Here is a 19,146-nt window from a genome sequence, read left to right as displayed (position 1 = left end):
CGTGGCTTCTTTGTCCTATTGTACCACGTCTACTTCTGGCTCTTTACTTACCTTCGGGTTCAGAGTTTCTGTGTCTGCCTCCAACAGGCCTAGAATAGCCGCAGTAAACCAAACACTATACAACACCCTGTGCTTGAGGGACATGTGACTCAGCCCCTCGCCCGGCTGAGTCTGACTTCCAGAGGGTGATGTTTCAGAAGTCTCAGAAGCAGGTGTCTTTGAAAAGCTCAGAAGGGATTTTACATGTGTTCTCCCAGAACAGAAGCCTGTGTATTCACGACTTCTGGTACAAATCCTGAGTCTCTAGTATCAAGTTCCCCAACCCAGCAACAATGACTGGCAGTGTGAGATTGAACACTGTGGACAAGGTCTTCTCAGGAATGAGGACTTCCTAGCTGGAGTCCTTTGGCTTGAGCAGTAGAACCTCTTCCTGAGTGCTTTTCCATCTCTCACTCCCACCCCCGACCAGCGACTTCCAGTTGCTCTCCCCTCAGCCCTATGTATGCACACTGGTTCCTCAGGAGATAGAAGAGGAGCTGAGGGACATGGAGTATCTTTATGGACTCTGACCTTTGAGTCAGAATTTTGTCCCAGAGGAAGTTCACAAAGCCAGTGATATCCAAAGCCCCAGACAGTCGGAACTCTAGGGTTTGGGACATTCAATAGGCAGTCTAGAGTTTTTCAAAGTCCCCAAGAGAAGAGTCGGGAAGATGGATCAGGGGTGTCATGCCTGGCATGCAAGCGTGAGGAGGACATGGGTTTGGGTTCCCCAGGATCCACATAAAAAGCTGAGTGTGTGTCTACAAATCACAGTGGAGACAGGTGGGTCCTGGTGGATAGCTAGTCTGGCGAAAAGGTCAGTCTCCAGGTTCAGTAAGAGACATTGTCTCAGAGAATAAGGTAGGAAGTGGTTTGGGGAAGCCATCCTGGCATAAACATCTGCGTGTGTGTTCTCTCTGTCTCTGTGTCTCTTTCTCTCTCTCTCACAGGCACACACACATGCATGTAAGCACATGTGCACACAAGCATATGCATACATGTGCATGCGTGCATACACATACAACACACACACACCTTGGAGGTGCGGGTGCACAGCACTGTTAGAGCAGAAGAGAACTGTGCTAGGAACCAGAAGGCCTCTCTACTCTCTCTGGTTGTCTGTTTGCCAATGGTTCTACCTTCTTAACTGGACTTTCTCCCACTCTTACAGAATGAAGGCATTCGACTAGGCTTCCCAGAGGCCTGATTTCTCTCTTCATCTGTCATATTCTAAATTTTAATGGTCTGAGGCCATCTGAGAGTTGTGTAGGGATTATCAGCAGATACCTTGTGCCTTTAAAAGGGCCAGATGCACACAGGGAGGCAGACGGCAAGAGGGAGCGAGCAGGAACAAGACGCTAATTGGAAAGGGTGAGGGGCTCGTCGAGTTCGTCAGCTTCACTCGCCAGGCCCTGGTCTGTAAGTGCTGGTGCAGTGTGGGGTGGATTACAGGAAGATCTTGGGCATGCCAGCTTTTGTCCTGTCTATCTGTCTATCTGTGGGCACACTGCTTTTCGGCAGAAAGGCCTCTGTTTGTTTTCTTAAGACGATTAAGTCTTTCTAAGTCTCCCTCAGCACAGCCTGTGATTGGAAGTGACAATCGGAGGCCACCCTATTTAAAAGCTGCCACTTTGTATTAGCAGAAGGATCAGCTCAGATCGGAGGACGTTTCACTGATGCATGTTAAACCCTGATCACAGGGCAGGACCTGGTGCAGGGGAGGTGAGTGGGGTGTACAGCAAGGAGATCCAGCTGGAGACCTGACCGGCTTCACTTTTCCTTTCACTTTTAGGGATTGTGAGACACACATCAGACACACCATGCTCATCTCAAAGGAAGAAGAAAACTGGGCAATGGGCTGACCCAAGGGCAGGCACCTATGGGTGGAAGGAGTGGGGGGATACGTGGCCTTGTATCATTAAATTAAATCTCCACTTTTGGCTCAAGTGTGAACAATCTCTATGTCCGTCTTCCTCTCCTCCCACATAAGGCCAATTCCTTTCTTTTCTGATCGTTGGGCAAACGTTGCCATGGGAGATTTATCATCTCCAGTCGGAGATATCCTTCTCGACACACCCAAGGGCTGCAGGGGCCACATTAGCTAGGAGACAGACTGGTAACCAGCAATTTAAATAGCATGTAACAGGTGCTGAGGTGAGGGATCCGGTGTGTTGGTGACACAGAGTGCTAACACTCCAGGAGAATGAAGGATGCCAAGGCTGGCATTTGGTCGAAGCAAGAAGCAGGGTGCTCTAGAGAGAGAATAATGTAGTCCAGGGTCACTGAGGTCCAAGCTTACATATAGCAGTCAGGGAGTTGGATGAGTTTCAGCACAGTTGGAGCACGTGCCTACGAGGAAGAGAAGTGGTCTCAAACCAGGGAGGAAGATGGGAACACAAGTTGAGTTAGAATCTTGCCAGGAAGCTAAAGGGATTCACTGAAAGGTCTTGGAGGAGAACAAAGTATTAGACACACAGCTTGCATGATCTCTCTCGGCGTCACAAGCAGGGTACAATCACAATAGTACATCAGGAATTGCACTGAGCTGCTAACCTAGGATTAGCACTTGCTTGAAAATCCACTTGCTATACATTTTGTCCCAAACTGCCATCACATGGAATCCTCAGCCTTCATTGCTTCAAGTGAGTAGAAAACTCCAGCAGCCTTGAAGGATCTCCATGTCCAACCCCACATCTCTGCGCTGAATTCCCCCACCATTGTGCAGTTTCTGCAGAGGTCATTGCCTCTGTGTTTGTATCTTCAGCTATGACGGATTTCTCTGGTGGGAGAAAGTAGCATGAGTTTTCCATGGCCCACCTGACCATTGGCCACAGAATGAGGCAGTTTCTGACGTCAGCTAGGGAAGTGAGAAAGAGGTTAACTGCTCTGAGAATACTTAGTGCTAACGATCCTCTTTCAGTGTGAGATGACTTACTGAGAAATTGAACTTCTAAGTGATGAAATTTTTAATAGACTTGCGGTATTCCTAAATTTGGACGTTTGGAATTGTGAGATTCATGTCAGGTCTTAGGGGGCAAACAAGAAAGGGAGGGTTATAGTTTAACATTGATGTGTTTGTGTGTCAAGCCAACAAGGGGTAGACTTGTGATGACATCTAACCTTGGTTGTCAACTTGACATACCTGAGAGACGGGAACCACAAAAGAGGAATTTTTTTCTTGATTAGAGATTGATGTGGGAAAGCCCAGACCACTGTGGGTAGAACAATCCTTGGACACATGGGCCTGGCCTATGTAGGAAAGGGAACTGAATATAAGCTTAGAAACAAGCCCTTGAGCAGTGTTCTTACGTGATGTTGGTTTCAAGCTTCCGTCTACAGCTTTTGCCCTGGCTTCCATCAGTGATAGACTATAAGGTGAGGTAAACACCTTATAGAATAAATCTGGTGCACACGCAGATGGTTGTTGTTAAGATATCAGTCTTGGAGGTTTGTAGGAACCTGTCTGACTGAGGACAGGGAGTCCTAAGTAGGGATGTCTGATTGACATTGAGTGAAGTTTCTTGATGGCCCTTTAAAGATGATCTTGAGAAGGACAAGATTGAAGGCAGATCAATCAAGCGGGGAATTGGCACCATTTTTATGGGAAAGGGGACATAGAACTACACCAGAGCTGGGGTGAGAAGATGGAGAGAGAGTGCCACAGGCTTGAGGAAAAGAGATGTTGGTGGCAGGGCTTGGTGTAATTTTGGGGGAGGGAGATGAAGCCTTGGGCTTCTGGTCTGGGGACAGCTTGGGTGGAAGAGTAATCACTGTGATGGAAATGGTGTGATAATCACCTTCTGGGAGGTGGTGACAGTAGATACATGCTGAGAGGTCCCTCTTCATTGATTATCCAGCCACTCTTGGTCATGGAAGTATGACGTTCAGAAGTCTGGAGACAAAAGTATTTGAAACTTTTAGACTGTATGTGAAACACAGAATAAACTATTCTCTTTATATAAAAATATTTAGAAAACTCTAGGCTGTTTGTATTTTATGGGTGTGGAGTTACAGGACTGTCGCAAATGAGATGAAGGGGTAATCAATCAGAGAAAACCCAAACCTGAGGACTGGGACATCGAACACGATAATTTAACCTAAAATTGTAAGTAGAGTAGCATTTAGGTCTGTGTGACAGAGATTTGAACCTGGCAGTGAAAGCTGCCGGTGGCTTTGTCAAAGCAGGTTTAGTAGAAAAGTAGAGACAGAAGGAAGTTGGTTTGAGACTGAGGGGGGCCGCAGACCCACAGCCCAGAGTGTAGCTAAGTCTTCAAGAAGTAGATTGGGGGGGGATGAGGTTAGAGTACAGGGGGACACAACGAAGACAGAACCTCTTTCTCTGTTTTACAGAAGGGGTCTGCTCATGGCTGGGGCACAGTGGGGAGCACTGTTTACTGGGAGAGCAAGGTAAATACAAGAGAGGCCAGGGCCTAGGAGGTGTCAGGGAATGAGTAATCAAGGACATCCTGGCCACCTCAAGGATGGTGCAAGGACTAAGGATAGGTATGTCTGAGGTCACCTGCACAGGGACAGTTTGTGTGCTTCAGTTCCTTCCTAACTTCCACATTCCCTCCCACTGATCTTCTCTTTCTCTCCCCCTCCCCCCTCTCTCTCCCTGTCGCTCTCCCTCTCCCTCTCTTTCCCTTTCCCTTTCTCTCCCTCTCTTTCTCTCTTTCCCTCTCGTCTTCCTCTCTCTCTCTCTTCCCTCCCCTACTCTCTTCCTCTCTCTTTCCCTCCCTCTCTCTTTCCTCTCTCTTTCTCTCTCCCTTTCCCCTGCCCCATGCTGGGGAAGGAACCAGGGCTTTTGGCTCTGTACCACTGAGGTAAGCCATAGCCATCAATTTTCTTGATGAATCAAAAATAAAAACAAAACACCCAACAAACAAAACAACAAAAACAAAAAACCTAGTTGGAACTGAGGAAAATTCAGGTTTTTCTTTCTCCTCCTCTGTTTTCCAGTCAAAGCCACATGAATGACTCATTCTTGAATGTAGAGTAAGTCCCACCCATTGTCCCAACTGAATCCACGGCTCCCCAAGAGTCAATAAGGCAGACGAACTGAATCTACAAGGCTGAGCAAACCTCGCCAAACTAGGGACAGTCCAAGGTCACAGAGGGAATAACTAGATGCGCTGGAACTGGAAACCGCCCTCCCCACTACACCCTTCAGCCAACCAGAAGTGGGAGGGAGGGAAGAGGGCGCTGTAAGAAGCCATGGAGCCATCCCCACCCAGTGAATGATGGGAAATCAAAAGAGCAGGTGCACTCCGCCGCTTCCAGGTCAGTCCTGCCTGGCAGGTGCATCCCAGGTGCAGATGTTTGCAGACTTGGCCAGGCCTCCTCTAGTTTGGGGGAGGGGCCGCCACCCTCCATTGTTCTGCTTGGCTCTTCTTGCAGGGGAGGGGGATCTTTGCTGTCTGCTCTTGAGAGCAAGGAGCCTTTGATTCTGGAGGAGCATGCATTTTCTGACTTTGATCTCCCCGGAATCGGGCCTTTTCGAACTCTCTAGAGAGCACTTTACATTTAAAAGCCTCTGAGCCGGCTGTCTCTCTTTGCTCACCTGTGGTGAAGCTCCTTTCCCTGTAGCTCATCCTTCCAGCAAAATGGCCTCTGGGCAAACCAAGTCACAGCACAAAAGAGTTCCACCATCACCTGCAGCCCAGGTCCAGCCAGACATAGTCACCTCTCTCTGTCTTAGGGCTGAAGGGAGCTTGCTGTTAATAGCTGAGGAGGGAGAAGAATGAGGAGGCTTTGCTCAACTCCTGGAATAGCACAGGAGCCTCTTTAGAGAATGTCCTCAAGGCCGATCTGCAGGAGGTCCCCAGAGCTTTTAGGGGAGGCTGAAATACACACCTCCAGACCCCCACCCTGACCCCAGCTATCATGGCCCACTAGGGTTTCATCCTAGGCTGAGAGGAGGTGACTTCTCAAGGCTTTCAGTCTCCACAGTGACACAGCAGTGAGCCAGAGTTCAAAGAGGTCTTGGCTGTCCTGTGTCGTGGCAGTTGGGATTGTGAGCAAATGGCATGGACTGCTATGATCAACCCTGTCTGCCCTTACCGTGGGAGAATTCACAGACAGGAGGCGACGTGAGAGTCTTCTGTAAACTGGTGGGTACGCTAAGCAAGTCAGTGCTTATCTATGGACAGACACCACTCTTACTTCCATTCCCAATCCCACACAGCAAGACTCGGGCTGTGGGGACTCCCTAGTCTTCCTAGGAAAGGGCGAGGCTTGTCTTCCTGGGGGTGCAGTATTCTTAGTTCTTACTCCTGTCCCTTGCGATGGTAGAGAGGTAGACAGACATACCGACTCACAACAACAGCAACAACAACAACAACAGCAGCACCCATTTAGAGAGACCTGTCTCTGAAAGTTCCCAGGCCTGTCACAAAACATCCAGTCCAGACAATTCTTCCTCCCTACCTGCTCAGCATTCTCAGCCCTCCTGACAGGGCAAGGAAACCTAGAGTTTAGCTCTGGGAAGGACCCAACTCATGGGGCTGGTAAGTTCAAGTGATTTTCCTTAACCAGGGCTGATCACACAGAAGGACCACAACCATTGAGTCTCACCTGCTACCTTCTCCTCTCCTCCCCACTCCTCTTCCTCCTCTTCCCTCTCCTCCTCCTTCCCCTCCTCCTCCTTCCCCTACCACCTCCTCCTCCTCCTTCTCCTCCTCCTCCTTCCCCCTCCTCCTTCCCCCTCCTCCTTCCCCTACCACCTCCTTCCCCTACCACCTCCTTCCCCTACCACCTCCTCCTCCTTCTCCTCCTCCTTCTCCTCCTCGTCCTTCTCCTCCCCCCCTTCCCCTATCACCTCCTTCCCCTACCACCTCCTCCTCCTTCTCCTCCTCCTTCTCCTCCTCGTCCTTCTCCTCCCCCCCCCTTCTCCTACCACCTCCTCCTCCCCAACCTTCTTCCCATGCCCCACCCTCCAGGACCTTGACCTGCCTTCCTCTAGGGCTCCATTCTCCACCTGTTCCTGTGAGTCCTTGGTGAGAGACAGGGGCAAGGGCCTCCCAGAAACTGAATACTGGCCAGGGGCACAGCCAGCGTTGGTATCTCCCCACTGGGAAAGCTGGCTGTCCATGGGAAGGTCCTGTTAACTGGGAGGACTTGCTTTGCCTTTCTGGATGTCATCTTGCAGCAGACCAGAATTTCCTGGGGCTGGGGCTGGCCACCGTTCAGCCTTTGCTGTGTGGGGTCACTCCATGCTAGCTTTCCATCCCTAAGCCCAGTTTTTCACTCCAAGCCGAGCCTGCTTACTATTCCTCCTATACACGCTACTTGGTCCTGTTTCATGTCTCTGCCGATGCTACTCTCCTGCCTCAAATACACTCTGATATTTATAAATCTTTTGCACTTAGCATTTCAAAAGGCTTTTCTGCCTATGATCTCATCCAATTGGATCACATCAGGATCCTCACAGCAACCCGGGGAGCTTTTGCCATTACTTTTATTTAAATTACTGCTCTCTGTTACATCGGGAGGCACTGAAGCCCAGAGACCCTCAATGACTTGTTCAAAGTCACATCGGTAGTTACAGAGAGAGCTGGAATTACAGCCAAGGACTTTGCGACTCCCTGCCTAGTGCTACCTTGCAACCCTGTATCAAGTCCTTTCATCACCACTGCCCCCATCCATGGAAGCTTCTGGGAAGCCACAACCAACACAGTCCCGGCGACCGGGTTTTCTCTGCCCACCCCTTCCATCGTATCGGTTTATAGCGCCCCAAACTTTCTGTTGAAAACACCCCCCACACCCTCACTGTCAGCTCATTTGATTGGGACAGCATTGACCTCATCCCTTGGCCCGTGGGTAAACACGTGATCGGAGTTAGTCAATCGGAGCAGTCGGAGTGATTGGTATCACCACCGTGGTTGCTTTCTGTGCTGAGCGGAGCAAACTGTAGAGTGTAAACCTGGTCTGTATGACATTAAAACTGACAATGAGTTCTGTGGACAGGGCTCCACATCACATCCTACTGTCTGTTCCCAACCCTTGTCTCTTGGCCCTTACAGTTGGGATTTTGTCTCCTGTATTAAAAACAGAACTGCAACTAACTTAACCCCATGGACCTCAGAAAACTCTGTCATTTGCTTCTGTGTCCACATCTCTGGACTGCTCCTGGGGTGCCCTGAACTTTTGGATGGCAGTGTCACTTTCTCTGGTCTCTCCCTAGTTTGTTATTAGCAGTCTGGTTACAGGGCTGTGCTGGTCCCCTCCTCTTTCCTCACAGTGGAAAAAGCACATTTGTATGAATTAGGATATCTGGTCTGCCTTGTGCCACAGAAGAAATACCTTAACCTTTTGTTTCTTTTTTCATTGTTTTGTACAAGTGCACATGCACGTATGTGTGGGAAAACTTCTAAGTGTGGGTATTCTTGTATGGGAGCGTGCACATGTGTGTGGATGAGAGAGGCCAACCTCATGTGTCATTCTTCAGGGGTCGTCTGCCTTGTTTTTTGAGGTAAGGTCTTTTACTGTCCTGGGATTTGCCAAGTAGACCAGGCTGGCTGGCCATTGAGTCCAGGGACCAGCCTGTCTTCACCTCAGCTCTGCGATGACAGGCACACACCACCACGCCTGTTCTTTGTTTGTTTTTGTTTTTGCTCTTGTTTTTAGACTTAGGTCCTCACGCTTGCATAGGAAGCTCTTTATGGACCAAACCATCTCCCAAGCCCTGCAGTTGATCGTGAAAACCAAGTAGAGACTTACATGCAAATGTCCTTCGAAGACTGCAAGATACCACGCTACTGTGCGCGAGGTCACTTGGATCAGTGCACGGAAGGTGAGGAGTATGCTCTGGGTCGCCTAGACTGAAAAGCTGATGAAAATGATAGTTGGATTAACCCCATGCACTGCTCACCTGGCTGAATTCTTTGCCATCGAGCCGGTTGGTGACTGGTTGGACAGTCACTTAGGCTTTGCGGTGGTCTCCTCTCTTATAAGTTGTCACTAGACTTCGTTGGCTCATTCTCTACCGAGTGGGGGAGAGGGAAAGGTAAGAATGCCTTCTCTTTCCAGTGAGATCCAATGTGAGGCCAGATCAAGCACCATCTCAGGTCAAAAGCTGGTCTTGGGGGGAGTGTCTACCACTAGGCTCAGGAAGACAGGCACGTGTCCCTCTGGCAGCTAAAGCAGCTTTCACACTCACATCTCAGGCGTGAGTGAGTGAGTGGCTTTAGCTCCTTGTTGGTTCCGGATGAGAAAGAACTCCCAAGTTGGAAACTAAGGTCAGTGTTGTTCACAGGTTCCTGGGCATCTTGCCCTCCTCAGATTCCTGGTCGCTCACCCATCCATCCAGGTGAGCGGCACTCAGAGAGTTTGAAAATGCCTCAAGGAAAAGTTGTTTGTTAAGTCCCTTCATGCGAATGATTGGGGAAGGGAGGGTAGATACTAAACATTGTGATGCTGGATCTCACTACCTCCTCTTCCCCTTCCCCCTCCCCTCCCTCTTTTCCACCTATTGTTTCTTGAACACTTTCTGTGTTCAAGGTGAGCATTTAAGTGTGCTATAACATTTACTAGTCTGCATAGCCATTTGAAAGAGGTCTTATTTATTTCCTATTCAAGAAGTTTAACTCACAGAGGTCACATTGCTAACTTAACAGAAAAAGTGGGTCCTAAATGTCATTTGTCTTCTCTGCAGGGTCTAAGCTCTTCTAAGTTACCGTCTTTGCCTATTCTGAGACTCCAGGATAATCACACCCACCTTCAAATGACAGGCATTAGGTTGCACTCCGTCTAATAGCATGTAGATTTGTATCACATAAGACCATAAATTCACAAGCACCAGGTGTCGGATGCTGCTCTTTTCTGCATTTCTGTAGAGAAAAGGAAAAAGGGGAAATGTCATGTAGATGGATGGATGGATGGATGGATGGATGGATGGATGGATGGATGGATGGATAGGTAGGAAGGTGGGGGACATGTACTATATTGTCTCAAGAGGGTTCTAGTCTAAATGGAGCAATGAAACACAGGTCTATGAAGACCTTTTTCAAAAGCTGTAACAGTAAAGCCCTTGCTGAAGAAGAAGAAGGAGAAGAAGAAGGAGAAGAAGAAGGAGGAGGAGGAGGAGGAGGAGGAGAAGGAGGAGGAGGAGGAGGAGGAGGAGGAGGAGGAAGAGGAAAAGGGGACCTTTGGCTTCACAGCACATCTGTCTTTTGTTCTCCCGTGTTCTCCCTTGTGACTTGCTATCTCCCTCCATTCTCTGTGAGAAGGAACACAGGGGCCTTGGTCTCGCCCAGAGTCCATCTTACGAGCCCTTGGAGCAGAGGGTGGCATAGAAGATTCTGAGCAAGCAGTAGTTTATGATGATTGACGGTGGCGTCTAGAATATTCTCAGCAGGTTTGTGACTCGCAGCTTCCTCAATTTTTATCTAATTAGCTTCCTCTTTTCTTCGGCTGATCCCAGAGGAAGCAGTTTTCCACTTCTAAGAAATGTTTGACCAGGTCCCACCCTTGTGGGTGAGCTTTGGTGAGAGAAGCAGTAAGTTATCGTAGACTGATTTCTTGTCTCTTCCCACTTCCTCCTTCTCAAGTTCAAAGTCATCCACAATTGTCTTGGCTCTACCTCAGCTGGGGCAGTCCTCAGGCCCAGGGGACATGCTGTATGGTACCCATATCACTTCTTTGAGTTTTGCAAGCACAAGTGAACTTCTCCTTGAACTCTCTGTCTCCATGGCATGGGAACAGGAAGACATTCTGAGCATGCTCAGAGCTAACCTGCCTTTGTACGCCTCTGTTAAGGATAGGCTAACTTAGTTGTTTCTGTTTCCAAAGCTTCTGGAAACTGGGTGCCGTTGCTTGATTATAATATTATCCTTTTAACTCACTGCCTCAATGTCCTTCTCTCTTGTTGAAGGGGTAGATGTGTTACCTGAAATCTGTTCATTCAGAATTCAGCTCCAGGCTAAATGAAAAACAAGGAGCGCTCTATGGTAGCCTCTGCCCCCCTCTCCTAAGCAATCCCTCCCACGCACCTCATGAATGATTCAGGCGCAGTCACAGCTCCCTGTGTCCAGCTCCAGGGGTCTTCATAGGAAAATAGACCTGCCTGAAGTTGGGAAGTTCCCCAGACTACAGACAGTTCTCCCTCTAATTAATGTTCCTTTTTCTTCTAAGTTGAGAGAGGGGGAGAAAAGGGAACAACTAGAGGGAGGGCAAGTTCTGGGACTCATCACCTTGCAGGCCAGTGATTCTTAATGGAAAGTCACCATGGGTGTTGGCTTCCTGTCCAGGTGTTCATCTTCTCCCTGGCTTCTGAAGACGGGACGATGTGTGAACTCACCCGAGGCTCCTCACCCCCTCTCTTCCTGGACTTTAGAGGGAGATCTGGGCCAAACCCTGCACAAGTGGCTGGGCACTTGGCTGCCACAGAGGAATGACCAAGGTCTGTGTGTCCTTCAGTGATCCTGCCTCTAGCTAGGATGTGGCTCAGTGGAGGACCTACTTGGTCAGCCCAGTCACTCGTGAGAGGCTCCTCCATGTTTGCTTCTATTCACTCATTTTGTATTCCTTCCTTTCCTCAGACCTGTGGTAGCTCTAGGTCACTCTCAACCAACCCCCGCTGGCTCTCAGAAGAAGCTCTGAAGTCACGCATGGTCTCAGATTAAGCCGCCTTCAACACCACCCCAGACCCGTCCCTTCTCTGCTGTTTATTTGAAGATCTGTATTCTCCCACAGGGCTCGTATGGGCTCCTTACTCGATTTTATTTTCTTAAGCTGAAGTTGTTACTTACTGGACACACCCACTGGTGGGGGGTGTGGTGGGGGCAGAATAGTCTCCATGTTGCTCAAAGGAGCTAGCAAACAAAATAAAAGCATTTTTGACACACACGGTTAGTAGTAAGCACACTTGGCCAAGACTGTCCGTGCCTTTTTATCCCCAAGGCAGGTGGTTACTGTGTCTCATTTCATCGGGGGAAGCTTGATTTCACAATCTGACGCAATTGAAGAATTGGTACAAGGTGGTGGTGGTGGTGGTGGGGTAGAGGGATGTGCTCTCTTGTTGGACTAACTACTTTGACAGGAAGATAGAACCTGGCCAGAGGAGAGAGCATTCCGTATCCTGGGGAGCCTACACCCTCAGGCCCATAAAACTCCTTTGTGGTTCTGAAGACTTCAAGAATCTTCCTATGCAAATTTAAGTCCTCAGCTAACAATGAGGCTCCCTGGGAGCCAGAGGCTGGGGATGTAAGAAAGACCTCAACAGTTTACTTGGTAAGCAAAGTGTGAGGCCCCCTGGGAGCCACAGAATAGCTGCTGTGAAGTGACCTACAGAGCCCGGGGCATGAAAGGGTGTGATAAAGACCCAAGGGGGTACAGCACCAGGCCTCCCAGCTGGAACTTCTAATATGTTTCCTCTTACTCACCACCTACAGGGCCCGGGGCAGGAGAGCAGCCTCAAAGGGAATAGCTAAGGTTAGACTTTCTCAAAGACTCTCCCTGCCCCCCGCCCCCGGCTTTACCTCCACAGAATCTTGGGTAGTTCACCTGAGTTTACTTGGTCTCTCTAGCCAGGAAGCCAAGTCCTCCAGGGCATCTATTTCTTCTCTTTTGTTTCTTACCACAATGCTCAGCACGATGGGTTGCAGGAAAAACACTTCCCATTTCTTCATCTTTGAAGCACCAATGTGCTCTTTCTACCCTGCAGGCTGTTTCCCAGATAGTGGGGAAATCAGCTGAAAGGCAGAAAAGACCCGGACCAGGATGCCCAGTGCCCCAGTTCCTTCCAGACTACTCCAGCCTAGCAGGTCCAGGCATAGAACTATTTGTCTGGGGGATTCCCTGCAGTATGGCCCAAGCTCACTCGTGGGCTAATCAAAGGGTATCTGTGTTGGTCTCCTAGGGCACAGCAGAGGGGACACTGCCTGTTCTGTGGTTTATAACCTGGGATTGAAGACAGGCATATGAGGTGACAATCTTGATATCACCTATCACTGCAGGAGTCACTCTCTCTCTCTCTCTCTCTCTCTCTCTCTCTCTCTCTCTCTCTCTCTCTCCCTCCCTCCCTCCCTCCCTCCCTTTCCAAAAGAAAAAAAAAAGTTCTTTTTGAAAATAGGTCTCACCATGTTGCCCTGGTTAGCCTGAAACTCACGCTATAGACTAGTCTAGCCTTGAACTTATAGAAATCTACATGTGCCAGAACTAAAGGCATACCCACTACTCTCGGCCTTTGGGAATTTCTTCATCACTGTGTGCCTTTGTTTTCTTTTTATTTTATTTACTCCACTGGAAAATGAGAATGAAAGTCGGGTCCCACCTGCCTTTGTTGGAGGTGGTGTTCTAGTTTGCTTTTCTGTTGTTGCAACAAATACTTTAACCAAAAACAACTTGGTGGGAAAAGGCTTATATTTCTAGGTCAGAGTCCATCCCTGAAGAGTTTTAGGACAGGAACTCAGCAGGAATTGAAGCAGAACCCATGAAGGGATATGCTGACTGGCTTCTTCTTGCATGGTCTCTTGCTCAACCAGCTGTCTTATATCACCCAGGCCCACCTACCTAGGGGTGGCGCCTCCCATAGTGGGCTGAGTCCTTCTATATCAACTAGCAATAAAGACAGTGACCCAAAGACATGACCCCAGGCCAATTAGATCAAGGGAATTCTGTAATTGTGGTTCCCTTTTGTAGGTGACTCTAGCTTGTGTTAAGATGACACTGGTAACTGGAGTCATAGTTGAACGTGCACACAGGGGCTAGCAGGGGAATGTCAGCTGCCCACGGATAGGGGAAGTGACTGTCACAGATACTGCTGGCTTCTGTTCCTTTATTATCTCATACCCTTCAACTAGCTCACCTGAGAGACCCCCGGAGCGGGGAGACCCCCACTCAAGTCTTGGGATGACGCGACCCCCCCCCAAGAACTCACACAAGACCATCCTTGCTGTAATCACATGAGGTTTATCGATAGCAACCAGTGCACTGGGGTCGAGACTCATATCCCATGCAGGGGCAGTGGAGCTCGACCCCAAGAGGCTGGGAGAAAGGGTATTTAAAGGGGGAAACCACAACCCGAGGGGGCAGGGATGGCGTCATTGGAAAGTGTGAAGAATAACAGTGAAATATCACAAGGAGAAGAAGCTCTCTGTTTCTCAAGATTGTTTCCTAGGAGAAGCTGCTTCCTGCTTCTCAAGATTGTTTAATTTTATGGTCTGCTAGTTCCTAGGAGAAGTTGCTTGAACCAGCAGATGTAATTGCCTATTCTATAGCCCTAGGAGAGGCTTCCTGGAACATACAATTCTGAGGCCTAACCTGTTTCTTCTGCTCTAAACTTTGTGTCTGGGGGGGGGGGGGGGGCAACTTTAAAACTTTTACCTTTCACACCTTTCCCTCCATGTGCTGGAGAAGAGACCAGAAGGGCAGGAGGCTTCAAAGGGCACCCCCCCCCCCGAAGGTATGGCCATTATGAGAGTCTCCAGTTCCTTTCTTACAGAGAACCGGCAAAGTCTGGCAACACGCAGTCTCCCTTCATTCCTGTACAAGCTTCTGGAACTCAGCTCTACTTCTGAGGTGTCCCATGCCCTGATCCACACAGCCAGTCCCTAACTGGAGGACTCAGTTCCAACTGCAAGTTCCCCAGCCAGGCCTATGCAGTTTGTTTTATGATGGGAACCTCCAAACACCAGTCCTTGGGCACACGCTTGTTCCTTCTCTTTGGGCTTTGGTTTCCTGTCTGAAGCACACCTCTTTTGGTAGACCTTGGGGTTCTGGTAAAGAGGTCTCTCAGTCACACATTATACCTTTGTGCAATGGGACTCCTTTAGTGAGCTGGTAAGTGCCCTCAAAAGAGATTTTTATAAATATTTCAGGTAGACTTTTCTAATGGATTTTATCTTTGTGAGACTTCTGCTTTCTGGGTAACGACTTTTCTAAGGAAATACATATCTATGTTTCTTTTTAGTTGAACCTGGATAGGGAAATCTCTGTCTTTACAGGTGCTGTGTAAACTGTGGTTGACCCTGAGTCCACATCCACTTACTCCAAGTTCTAAGGACGGGGTGGGGAGGGGTAGACTCCAAGAGCAAAATGGCCCCAGGGAAAGTGTTTTCTTCCACTGTTGAGCTCTGAGAGTAATAAAGGAAGCAGAGACTGGGTTCTGGGAAGGGACTGTTCCCAGCTTGAGGGGAGGAAGTAAGCTTATCAGGACCCAGTCTTTATCTGGAGGAATCTTCCGCAGGCTGCAGGCTTTGACCTTCTGGCTGCAAAGCTTTGCCAAGGGGCAGGAAGCCTCAGGGTCAAGTGAGACGTTAGCAGAAGGCCTACTTTTGCTTTCCCAAGGCTTTCTGTTTTCCTTCTAGGGCCGGTGCTGGCACATTCCAAAGTCTCTGCCCGTGGCTTGCAAGGACGTTGGGATGTGCTAAGGAAGGAAGGCAAACACGGCTAAACTCCTCTGGCATCCAAGGCCTGGTATCTCCAGATGCATCTCCAGTCTTTTCTTTTTTCTTTTCTCTCCTAGGACATGATCTGGAATGTTCCCCAAAGGATGATGCGTTAAGTGTCCTGCGTTCCCCAGCTTGGCAGCACTAGGAAACAGCACAGTCTTTAAATGATGGGGCGCTGGGAGGTTTCAGGCGAAGGGTGAGTTGGTAAGGTATCGGTAGATAAGGAGGGCAGGCATAGACTTCCTTAAGAGAACCACATTTTTGCCCATGGGAAATGGCATAGAGGAGAAGGCATATGCAGTGGTGGATGCAGGGGTGCGGGGTAAGGATAGTGGGAAGACCCAGGAGCTTTATAAAATGCCTAACCCAGTACCTGCTGACTCCCAAATCTGGTGCCCCTCACCTCCCCACAGGCTCTTGAAGGGAGTTGTAGGATAGCCATATTTTCTCTCCTTGTGTTTGATTTCGATAGTCCTGAGGTGAGCACTTTACTCCTTCCTACGCTCCCTGTCCAAGGCACCAATTTGCCACAGGCTCAAAATCATCAGTGCTAACTAATTATGGATCTAAGCACCCACAAAACAAACCCAAATACACCCGTTTCCTTCTAAGTTAATCCTCTTAGGTGCTCCCGACAGTGGTGGAGAACTGAGCGGAACATTTCCAGTCACTCTAGTCAAACAGGGAGAGAGACAGACACTGGGAGCTCCTCCGTCCTCCCTGCTCCTCCCGCCCTCTTCCTGTAGTCTACCTTGAAGCCATACTGATGGACAAGCATGAATTCAACCCACCGCACATCAAACCTCGGTCTCCTCCTCTGTATATAGGTTCCCTCAGCCACTTGCTTGCCGCCTTGTCCCTGAGTCATAAGTCCCCTGAGGGTGGGTTTGCTCTTTGGATGTATTCTTAGCACAGAAGCCGTAGCAGTCAGTGACTGGTAAGAAACAGAACAGTTACCATGAAGTCCCTCCTGTGGAGAAGGCAAGAGTGGAGACTCTGAGTGATCACTGGGCCGGAAATCAGTCCTCACGCTGCCGAGACCTGGGTTCCAGCAGCCCCCCCACTCCTTCTCTTTGGAAGGTCCCTTTGGCCTTGCCGTCTTTCAAAGAGAAGGGCACTGAGAGGAAGTCCTCGGTTGGGCATCTACAGCTTTGCAGTCAGTACACGTCCTGTTGGGATATTGGTGCTGTCACCTTATGGTTCAAACAGTAATGTCTACATTTTAAAAGAAACTAGTTTGCCTCTAATCTGTCTGTGCCCAGTCACTTCCAGGGGGAAAACAACCTTGTGTAGAGCCTGAAAATTCTCTCTGGCCTCTGGGTCCTACCTTGTTCGGGTTCTCTATTCAGTGCCCTCTGCCTTGAGACAGTTGGGAACAGTGGCTTGGCCAGGGACACCACTGACAATCTGATTTTCCCAGCAGCACTGTTAACAATAGGCATGAGTGTCCCCTTTGTCCAACCTGAGCGCTTCACAGGAGGCGCTTGGAGAGGCACGGCAACTGCCTTCAATCTTATCCCGTGCTCATCTCCGGCCTCAGCCTGGCTCTTACTCACTGTGTCTAAGAGCACAGCACTGCAGCACAACCCTGAAAGGCTCCAAGACACTGGACTCTTGGCTAATCATTTCAGATCTGGGGGTTATAGACAGAGGCACAGACAGACGCATAGCTCCTCTCTCGGGCAGGCTCCCCCACCTCTGTTTTCAGATAAACCAGCTTTGGTTTGAGATTATCTCTCTCCCATCTAACCTGCAAGAAACAGAAACGATGTCAAATGTTTAAACTTCCCCCAGCATTTCTCTTCATTCGACAGGCTCTGTGCTCACGGCTGCTGCCCTGGGGTTCGGGCGGTGACAATCTGGCACACATCTTACCACATTATGACAAGTGTTTCCTGTTCTGGACTGGCCTCCTCTGGTCCGTCTCCTTATCCTCTTCTAGACGCCGTCGCTGGAAGGTCAAGTTCATATGCATTTTTCTGTCATTCCAGAATATTGGATCATGTCCATGTATAGGAGGATACCTTCCCTGAACAATAGTAATTTAATTTTTTTTTTTTATTTAGGAAGGAGGAAAAATAAAGAGAACAAGGGTGAGGTGACAGAATTCTGTACCGTCTTGGTCAACGTGTGGATGTTCAAGTGTTTATTATCTCCTCTATCTAAGGTTCCAAGGAGGGAGAAAGACAGAAAAAGATGTGTTGTCCCAAACTCCTGAACTTACAATGGTGTGATAAACGGTGTGAAAGAGGCACATGTCTGAGGTACCTGGAATTGGCAGCTGACTCACTGGGAGGCCCCAGATGAATGAAACCCCACAGTGAATGCATATCCCACGGGGCTGAGGTTCTGCCTGGGTAGTTCCCAATATGTCCCTAATTCTGCTGGAAAGTTAGCCACTTAGTAGACACGCAGGAAATGTTTGTTGAAGGAATAGTAGTGACCCTGCTAAGAACCACAAAAGATGACTAAGAAGCACTGTGACAGAGGGGGTCACCATTCTCAGGGGACACGGAGTAGCAGTGGAGGAGACACACTTTGGGACCGGAGAAGGACTGCTTTTTCTTCATGGTGTCAGAGCTGAAATAGGATATAAGATTCCAGAAGTCATGAGCAATAAATTTCTATGGGTCACATAGCTCGGTCTGTGATCATCTGTTACAGCAGCACAGAACAGACTAAGACACAGACACCACATTTGGGTCTTGCCTGAGGGCTGAGACTGAATCTAACATGAACTGTCACCCGTTGGGATTGTACCTGTCCTGATCAAAGCAGAACGGTTGGTTCGGAGTGAAATCCTTCCCCCCACCTCCCAGTCCTCGTTGCTAGTACTCGTAGTTTCTCCCATAAATCTGATTAGTGAGCTTAATCTCTGGGTTTTTTTCCCCTTTAACTTTTGGCACACTATTTTAATAATAACCTTAGTCACCCCTCCCCCACCGCTGCCATCTCCTTCTAATAAATATTGTCACATGTTCTTTCTTGTTTGTTCTATTGATATAGTTCATAAATTTTAATAGTGTGCTCAAAGCTTTACGTCTTGATGCATTCACTAGAAACAGCGTTTCTTGGCTCCATGGGAAGGTAATGTCTCTCTGCCCCTCCCCCAATTCTAACCCTCTCTGCCGCCCCCCCCCCCAGGTCATTTCTTTTGCTTGTCTCATATACATGGGGATGGACAGCTGTATTTCAAATTTTCTGAGGTGTACTAAAAGTTTGAGCCAGACAGCTAGAGAGCAAATAGCACTTATCTATTTTAAAGTTCAGATTAGGCCATTATTTTATCATGTAACCTAGAGTTTCTGGTTACCTTTCATTCCTACTGTTGACCAAAAGCAAATTAAAACTAAAAAACAAAATGTCAAATCAAACCAAACCAAACCCATATGGTTTTTTTTTTTTTTTTATTCTCCGTAGGACACAGCTGCCTTCTTGTCTGGTGTGTTGCTCTGTCTGCATCGTAGGGTAAAGTAGAACAATGTGTGGTGTGGAGACAAGGTCTCTGCACCACAGGGGATAAGGAGAGAAAGCAGGGCAGGCTTCCCAGGGAAACATGAATGCATGACAGGACTTGAGGGAGAATCTTCATATATGAGTGTATGTGTGCAGTGTATGTGTGCAGAATGTGTACAGTGTGTAGCATATTCTCACTGTGTATGTTCAGTGTGTATACGTGCAGTGTGTGCACTGTGTATATATGTGCAGTGTATGTGCA

At 48.7% G+C, this 19,146-nt stretch overlaps 1 protein-coding gene across 4 annotated transcripts in view; it reads left to right on the top strand.

Moving 5' to 3' along the window:
- The window catches only part of LOC134481608 (uncharacterized), a 45,308-nt gene extending 26,900 nt beyond the window's left edge, over positions 1-18,408 (top strand). Inside the window, exons 2-5 of one of the 4 annotated variants that reach the window (XR_015636388.1) lie at positions 8,665-8,830; positions 10,266-10,393; positions 11,286-11,437; positions 11,577-11,880. The gene's annotated coding sequence lies outside the window, so the exon portion shown is untranslated. Of the gene's footprint in view, positions 1-1,831; positions 1,986-8,664; positions 8,831-10,265; positions 10,394-11,285; positions 11,438-11,576; positions 11,883-15,502; positions 15,625-17,494 lie in introns of those variants that run through there. The other 3 variants (XR_015636387.1, XR_015636385.1, XR_015636390.1) reach the window with 3 other exon arrangements.
- The last annotated feature ends 738 nt before the right edge of the window (positions 18,409-19,146 follow it).

The sequence above is a fragment of the Rattus norvegicus genome, chromosome 13, assembly GCF_021556685.1.
Source record: "Rattus norvegicus strain SHRSP/BbbUtx chromosome 13, alternate assembly SHRSP_T2T, whole genome shotgun sequence".
Classification (NCBI taxonomy): domain Eukaryota; kingdom Metazoa; phylum Chordata; class Mammalia; order Rodentia; family Muridae; genus Rattus; species Rattus norvegicus.
Note: the sequence above shows the minus strand (reverse complement) of the source record. Positions and strands in the feature narration are given on the sequence as shown.